At 37.5% G+C, this 9,215-nt stretch overlaps 1 protein-coding gene across 1 annotated transcript in view; it reads right to left on the reverse strand.

The window, feature by feature from the left end:
* Nucleotides 1-5,144, reverse strand: part of LOC143353641 (acyl-CoA Delta-9 desaturase) — a 36,631-nt gene extending 31,487 nt beyond the window's left edge. Inside the window, exon 1 of the mRNA XM_076787117.1 lies at nt 4,856-5,144. The gene's annotated coding sequence lies outside the window, so the exon portion shown is untranslated. The remainder of the gene's footprint in view (nt 1-4,855) is intronic.
* Nucleotides 5,145-9,215: the final 4,071 nt, after the last annotated feature.

A 9,215-nucleotide genomic window follows, 5' to 3' on the forward strand; every position in this document is an offset into this window, starting at 1 on the left:
TTCGTAATTGATGTAGTTTACTTGCAAAGTATTTTATAATTGTACTCCATTGCAATTACGAATTACATTGTAATTTAATTGAATGAAGATCTGAATGATAAATTACAATATGATTGAATTACAATGTAATTCAATTACTTTGTAATTATAATTCCTGGAGTAATTCAATTGTAATTCTGGACAACTTTGGTTGAGGTCCATGGATCTTGGAGAAAAGGGGGGATTGGCTCAGTAACTACGCGAATCTCACTCAACGCGGCCAGTCCGCGTCCCTAACACCTGCGTTATGCGAGCGAGCACTATAGTAGATAGGATTTCATGCGATGCGTATAATGTTGAACCGACCGCGCAACATTATCGCCACGTGATTCCACCGTGACATACGCACCGAAATTATACAGTACATCATAAAACCCGAGACGGGACTAAGATTGATCCAATTTGGACATTTTTAATATTGATATCGAGACGAAAAAGTGCACAATCTATCAAGAATTATGAACCCGATAAAATTGCAGTTCGCAGCTCAGCGTCATCAGAATAGATGACGCCTTTATAATAGATTTTTTTTTTGCGCGTCCTGTAATCTATACAACCGCGCAGAATTATCATTAATGAGGAAAGGTGAATCAATGTCTCGTGTCGCGATTAAGAATGCATGAATCGCGATTTTGCATGCATAAATGTTGGCGCACGTATAACCTGGTATCGTAGTGACTTAATTACTTAAGTGAAGGACGCGTGGGCATAATTTATACACGTGCCAATGAAAGTGAATTAACTTTTCCAGATAATGGCGAAGCGAGTAGAGTTTCTTCAAGAACTTATTGTTAAAAGCATTAGTCCGCTATGCGATGTGCAAAAAAGTATTTGAGGGAATTGTGGAGAAAATAGTAAATATTGATTTTACAGGATTTTCATCCGAGGCTGCAGTGAAAATTGAAGAGGTACGTTTTGTAGTAGAAAGTGGATAACGTTGCCACGACTTCTAAGTGGTTGAAAATAGCGAAAAACGCGCGTTTCTTCGAAATATTTTTACAAATATATATTTACTTCTATTCGAATATAAAGGAAATACAAAATGTATTTCTTCAATTTTCATTAAAGGCACGGACAAAAGAAGAAGTTATAGAATGAAACGAGACCAAATGCAATTTAAATGTAAATTAATCCTCCAACGTCTCAACAAAGAAATTGTTCGTTTGAATCAGTTTTATAAAAGTTATTTCACGTTACAAAGAACGGTATCGTGTGGCCTTTTGTCGAAACGATTTCGAACAGAACATTGTCCGCTGTAACCGGTACCTATCGTCGTTCAAGGCTAACATACGCGTGCGCAAATATTTGCCTGTTATCGCCGTGGTGTTCAGGAAGCGCTCGTTAACAAGGCAATTTGCAGTAACATGCTTCCCAGGCTAATTTGCTGAACGACTTTTGGAAAATCCTTTCTGTGTAGTATCGGCAAATAACGAGGTAAGGATTACGCAAAAAGAAAGACGTCCTTGGTTAACACCCATTAGGCACAAATCACAGTTCGAAGCGATTTTGGCAATCGAGAAAGCTGCTTGCCCATCTACTGTGCCGGTGGTGTGACATAATCGGGTCAACGTCGGAACTTAGAATTACACTTTCGCTTACAATAGATTTTGGGCGCGCACCGAAGGATTTCGAATCAACTGCCTTGGTAAAAGATAGCGATGATTTTTCTGACAAAACGTGGCTATTAGACTAGCGTACTTTTTTTTTTTAATTAGAGGGTTCAACAGAAAAATTTTAATTAGTGGATTGTATACAACAGAAAAATTATCGCTCCCGTGAAATTACAGACTCAATTTTATATTATAGATAATTAAACCATAAATTTTATGGAGACATGCGCTGTTATGTTAGCATGTATTGTAAAGACAAGAAATAAATGTTCTACCGACCTCTATAGTGACAAAATTACTGTGGTAAATGTCAATTTTACAACGTTGTCAGCGGTTTACTGACAGCCCAAGGTTCGATTTACATATTTCTAAATGAAAAATATTTTGAATCCCTCATCCTCGACATGTTATCTCATTGAAAACATGACATTTACACGAATTTTCTATTTGCAATACATAGTTATTTTTCTCCGAACGATGCGCAGCACGCTGCGAAACGGGATGGAACCGGTGCGAGTAATCGACACTAATTGAATCGACATTTCCGGTGGACGATTACACTCTTTCACGTCGGACTATGGCAGGACTTGAACATGACACCTCATGAATGATGTACACGTCATGAAATGTCAATGTATCCTTGAAAAATGAAATACGTCAGGCCGAAAACAATCGATTTGCATCGCAGTTACGGCGAACACGTTATTATTCTGGTGTAACCGGAATAATTTTAAATTCAGATAAAACCGACCTTTGCTAGAAACTTATAAAAATTTTCCAGCCATTTGTAAAACACGTGCCCACGTTATAATTACCCTCGACTGAATCTGTTGCAACCACATCGTTACCATCTCTACTGAAACTTTTCTAAATGCTTGCGCATAACTATATTCGCTTAACAGCGGTCAGTGCAGCTAGTCATTTCCATGGAAATTTCATAAAGATAAATAAATCAGTTATACCGCTTTGGCACGTACGTTTTTTAAGATTTTAAATGATGTTATATTACTGATGATGTATTACACTATATTGATGATGTATTACATTTAACCATTTCTCTTCTACACTGAGAAATTGTTTAAATGCCGCTTACATTCTTTGGTTCTAAGTATATCTAAAGTAAGATGAATCAAATTGTTCACAATTACTAATTGCTTAGCATGATTGTCAACCGTACTCTGAACAGCTATTCGTTCAATTGAATTATTAAAAATTGAATAATTAAATGATAATCGTACATAACATCCGTTGAAGCTAATACTATAAAACAGAAACGCGTTTTGAGAGGACCAACGTGGAATTTATGGGTATTAGAGTTAATAATCCTCGAGTGAGAAAACTATCGTTCCCAAATATTAATTTTGATCAATTGGATTTCGGTTACGAAAAATTGCTTTACAATCACAACGGATCGAGGCAAATCGTAATCATTTCAAAGATCAGCCAACGGTGAGTCAGCGATTAAATTTTTTCTTCGACAACAACAAACGGTCGCAGAATTGTTTGCAAACAAATCAACAGGTGTGGTACTGGTACCGTGCTCTAATTTTCCTCTAGCCGGCAGACTCGAATTACTGTACTTCGCTCGAATAACTCAAACTCATTATTCCTTTTCAAAATTCACTATTATTTCAGTAAATGTTCAGTAAAAGTTATGCTTCTTGTTCGATATTTTCTTGTTTCATCTAGTTCAAATTTCAATACGTTACTACTTTCTGCTGGAAACGTAAACTCCCAAATTTTTTCATAATTCTCAATTTATGAACTACCCAAAAGTAGATGAATTTCCTACAAACTGAATTTCACCAACGTATAACAATATTAGTGTATGTCAATCACCAAGTCGACTTGCATGATCGCAACGATTAAAATTTTTTTTCCCTCTAATCTGCCATCGATATTCTTCCAAAGCGAGTTTTCACTACTTTTAAATAAACGAGTTACGTTTAAAATCGAACGTTTAAAAAGTGTAAAAATATTTATCTTCTCAGTCGTTCAGTCTACATTAAATATTCTCTCTGAATGAATTAAAAAAAAATTATTCTTTTAAAAATATTCCGAACACATTATGCTACAGAGAATTTGCCGAACATATTCAAATTTCTTACTCTGTATGTATTTGGAATAATTTCCTGCCAGGTTAGCAAGGCCGGGTTAGCAAGACGTCCTTGTGGCTGTCCAGAAATATTAATATTGTAATTTAAATTCATAATCTGTTATTTTCATTCCCTATTCCTTATGCCGGCTGAAGTAACTGAGCACGAAAGTGTTCGCCGCGAAAAGTAGGTAAAGGATCAGCGACACATACATATGTAGGACACGCCGAGCGGGATTTATAAATAAAAGTGGGAAAAGGAGCCGGGCGATGGAAAACTCGACTATTTTCGCCGTGCGTGTGCAAATTTCGTTTTCGACACGTGAATGAAGAGGGGCCATTGTGCGTACCGGCTAATCGACCACGTAACCGCTCGTTAGTATCGTGCACACGACGAATCCTAGCCTTTGCCGGCGGACGTTCAATTTCTGTACGTTATATCATTTAACGAACACGCGAGCAACTCGCGAAACCGGCTTCTCTCTCTCTCTCTCTCTTTCCACCTTTCCGGCTTTCATTTCTTACTCGCTCTTGAACGGAATCAAAAAGGATCGCACGTGCGAACCGAATCGAACCGCAAAGTTCATTATGCTAACGTCCATATCCTCGACAAAAAGTTTCTCCTACGAATATACATCTCAAAGAGAGAAAGAGAAAAGCAAAAACACACACACACACCCACACGCACAGAAACATAAAGTGGAATCCCCGTCGAAGTTAACGGAACGAATCAGCGTCGGCGATTATCTGCAAGACTCCTTTCACGATTTTCACCGTATAACGAAGTAGGATAGATTATATGGAACACACCGTTACATCCTCTCGAACGTGCAATAAGTGTCGAACCGAATCGTTTCGTGGATAATATCGCGCGAAGGGGTCGCTATGTGACGAAAAAAAAAAAAGAATACTACGAGAAAATATCGCGCGACTAACCTATCCGACGGAAAAAAATAGACGGAAAATCGTAAGAGCGTGCAAGTATTATCTCGTTCGGCTTACGTTCCAGGAGATACGTGTTTGCCGATTTGAGTTTGTCACCTCTTAGCGTAACTTCTCGCGAACGGGCACTGGCCTGTAGATTAAGGGTGAGAACAGTGAAAATGCATACCTGTCCTTTATTCACCCTCGGCGAACTCTCGTGTTTCTCCGTGCGGATGATAGCTAGGTCTCCAGACGAGTTGCAGCAATGTTACGCCCCGCGCACAAATGCCACCAACCACCGGGCAATAAAACCGCGCGTAAATGGACCACACGGTCAACACAAGTGTGTGTCGGGTTGTGGATCGGCGTTCCTGTCCAGAGGATTCACCTTTCGACGAGCGTGATCCGTGCTATTCGACGAGCTGACAGCGAATCAAGATTGAGATGCCGGCACCACGCGGCCAGAGCTAAATACGAGCGCTGAGTGCTGACAAACACGAGTCATCGCGACGGCGCGCCGCGGCGCCCGCCGGAAACAACGGTGGCGCCGCGACGCGGCGTCCCTATGGATCCGAGGAACGAGCAGGGGCCTACGTGATCTTCCGCGAGCGAAACACGACGTCGCGGCGCTACCAGCTTCGTTTCTTTTCTCTTTTTTTTATGACGAAGCTTCGCGATCGAGTCGCGCCGGGAGGACAGTTTTTGCGGGAAATCGCGATAACTGACACAGTGTTCGTCAACCTTTCCCACCTGCTGTTCGGCGATTTAGGAAAGGTCGATTTACTCACAAAATTGAACACACGCCAGCTATCCTTATTTCTACGATCAACGAAAAGCAAACAAACACAAATACAATTTAAGATGTTCGAAAATAAATAACCATCAAAGAAGAACTCGAACAGTACACTCGCATGAAGAGATCCTAGTACGTTTCAACGTCGCAAAATTGAGCGTACACGTAACATACATAATTTTAATATTTTGTGGCGTATCCTTTTGCATGTTTAACGGCTTCTAAGCTTTTTGGCATAGGTTCCACTAATTTTTTCGTTATGGAATTTAGATATTCTTTTATATTTTAGATATTATATTTTAGATATTCTTCCATATTTCCGTAATTTTAGTTTTTTGCTTCCATTCATTTGTTGTTGCGGCGAGCTATTTAATCATTTGAGCACATTGTATAACAACCATACTTTTATAACATACGCCGAAAGCTTTTGGTCGTTGTCATGCTGAAAATAATGTGAGGCAGGCATTTGCAAATTTTCACACGATCGGTTTATATTGTACTTTAAAATGCTAAGGTATTTAATCTTGCTTCTATGCTTCATATGCAGCTGGTACTGCATTATTCTTATTAAACGTCGTATTCGGTTCCCACCATATCATGATTATGCCAATTTAGATATATTTTTGCAAATTCCAAACGTCCTTCTTTCACTATAGCTACTTCGCAAAACTCTGCGTACTATTTCCGTTGAAATCGATTTCTTAATTCTTTATGCAATACCTATTGTTAATTCGACTAACTAAATATTGTTCGTCCACCTCACTTGAAATTCTTTTTCTTTCTCACCCAGCAGGGGTTCCCAAAGTTTTACCTAGGTGTGCCAAATTGTAAATTTCAAAATATTTGGCGGGCCAACAAAAAGTGTTATAGAAAATTACGTTCAAATCGATAAAAATGATACATAAAAGATTTATACTAATTTTACAACATAATCGTCCTTTATTTATTACAATAATTACCCTTTATTACAAACTGTTTATTAACATATTCCAAAAATAATTAAACAAGAGTAACTAAATAATTTCAAATGAGATAAGAAAAAAATAATAAATTCATCAATCTGAAGTGTGTGACTTGTGCAGTTGATGTTTTCTTTTAATAATATCATTGAGTCTTGATTCTAAGTTTGTTGAATGTATTCTTAACACTGCTGGTAAATGTTTGTCAGTTAATTTTGATCTCAATTTGGACTAATTAATACTCATGATTGTGAAAGTTTTTCCCATGTATAAGTGCTTCCAACTAATGAAAACATTTTTTGAGCAGGTTTGCGTAATTTTGGAAAATCCTGCGAAGATAATTCTTTATAAAAACCAAATAGGAAATTGTTTCCATAAGAATTCGTAGCTTCGACATTTTCCTGTAATTCGATAAGTTTAAGTCTTCGGAAACGAAGAAAAAAGTATGGATCACAAGGAAACGAATAAAAAAAATTAAACTATATTCATTTCGCGATTCTTAAAATCATTAAACATATCATCTATAATATTTTTTTGGCGGAGGATTAGCTTCAGCATTTTCTGTTACTAATATTCTACTCGATTCAAAATGAGATAATTTTACAATTTGAACTTGTACTTTTGGTAATAATCCAAATTTTCGTTCTGTGGCTTTGACACAACCAAGAGGATTAAAAATAAGCTTAATAAAAATTTTTTTTGTAAAAATGTAAATTATCTCTATACATTCGAGATCATGGAGGATCTGATATCGCGGGCCGCATTTTGGGAACCCCTGGCCCTGCGCCATTGCACAATGTACCGGTACTTGTATCGTTGATTATAATTTTCTGCACGATAGAATGACATCTACTTATTATTTTTCCAATTTCTCTTAAGGATTTATCCTTGTATAACAACTTTGTAATTAATTTTCACGTAGATATATCCGTTTCTGTCTTTTTTGCAGCTATCGTGTAGTTTTGCTAATAAGTAGTAGTAAATGACGATGAAACGTTACGTAGCGGCGAGAAAAAAAGGAAGGCGACACACATGAAAAAATCATAGTTTTTATTCAATTCTTCTCCTGTACGCTCAGTTTTCTGACGTGGAAATATACTGCATTTTTTATTTTTGTTAATAAAGGGATATAAATTTCATTGTTTGTAGGCGCGCACTGATTGGTCCATGTTTTTCGTCAATAACTTCTTAACAAAGACGGGAAGAACATTTTCGCAAAGGAAAAATTATTTCACATGATCTCAAAGATCGCCCCTTCAGTACAAGTCTACGATTTTAGACGTGTAATGAAGGTAAGTACATTTTCATAATACGCGAACCGTCTATTCGCGAATTAAGTATTCGTGTCCTTAACCCCTTGCACTACGATTTAATTTACAATTGCACTAACGTGAATTTCTTTGTAGTTCATAATTTGCTAGGAGAAGAAGAAAATTTATGTCTGACGTATGTCTCTATTTTCTCCAATGGTTGTGCATTAAGAAAAACAAAATAGAATTTGATTTCGGTTTGGAGGAAATTAATAATGTACATGTACATGCACACATATGTACATATGTTTACTAGACTCTATTCAAAGTCTTCATCACGAGTCTGACTCGAATAAAAGCTCCGCGGTTTCCGCCGTGTCTGAACTAGGGTTTATAGTGCAAGGGGTTAATGCACGTGTAATTATGAATTCTATTCTCCGTGTACACTGAGGATGTCCGTCAACTGATGTACTTTTACAACTGTATGAACGAATATGAAAACGCTAATAAACATTGTTTCGAAAACATTATGCGTTATACTTTATTCGACGAATCGTATCACAGTCGTAACAGCATACGTACGCAGCGGATTTTCCAACTTGATATTTTCAAAAACTAAGCCTTGAATAAAATTTTATTCTACATTTTTTTCTTATTTTTGTTACGTATGGAGAAGTTTTCTCCACGTTCATTTCGATTAGAGGTTCTAATCTCATTTCTGTGAACGAAAAGCGTCCCAACAGGCCCCCAATTATTATTGGAAGATACAGTATGACTTCTTTATATGAAAATCTTTAGAACACTCCCTTCTGGCATCCGTTAATTAAGATTCTGACAGGAAATAGCCCGGATCACCTTCCATTAACGAAAATCTAACTGAGGCCTGGTTTTAATTAGAAGTGACAAAAGATATGAGTGTGACCCTACGTGACATTAAGTTTAACTGAGCACCCCTTTCATTTTCAAGGTATATAAACCCGTTCATTTTCATCCTCTTTGGTCAGTAGCTGGTCATAACACGTCGCGTTACACCCATAAGAGTCAATTCTAGTGAGATCAGGTTAAAGTCCCTTTCGAATCAAATCATAACCTTATAGATTCCGGTATAGAGTCTATTTGGCATTTCATAATTGCTCTCTGACCCCGCATTGCCAGTGCGTCAAAACCGTGCATCATAGGTAACAATTTCTTCAATTGTGTTCTTACTATAAATTCATTCGCGACACCAACAACAACACTTGTAATAAATTTCAACTGAGAATATATTTGTTTGTTTGTTAACTCGTGTAATCTATAAACCTTCAATTATTGCCCAATATCCTAATCTAGTAATTGAACGTTCCCACACGATACAATCTTACCGCTCGGACTTTATCAATTAAATTATATATAAGTTACGAGGCTTACTATCTATCCTAGCGGGTCCCTGATTTCGCATCAGATTCGCCCGCGAAAAACCTTAATCCAACAAAGATTTCTCCAACCTTGTGGCTCCCCAATTTCGCATTGGGATCATCCGCGCTGTTACACAACCTCCTAGCAGCG

Source organism: Halictus rubicundus, chromosome 4, assembly GCF_050948215.1.
Source record: "Halictus rubicundus isolate RS-2024b chromosome 4, iyHalRubi1_principal, whole genome shotgun sequence".
In the NCBI taxonomy this organism is placed as follows: Eukaryota; Metazoa; Arthropoda; class Insecta; order Hymenoptera; family Halictidae; genus Halictus; species Halictus rubicundus.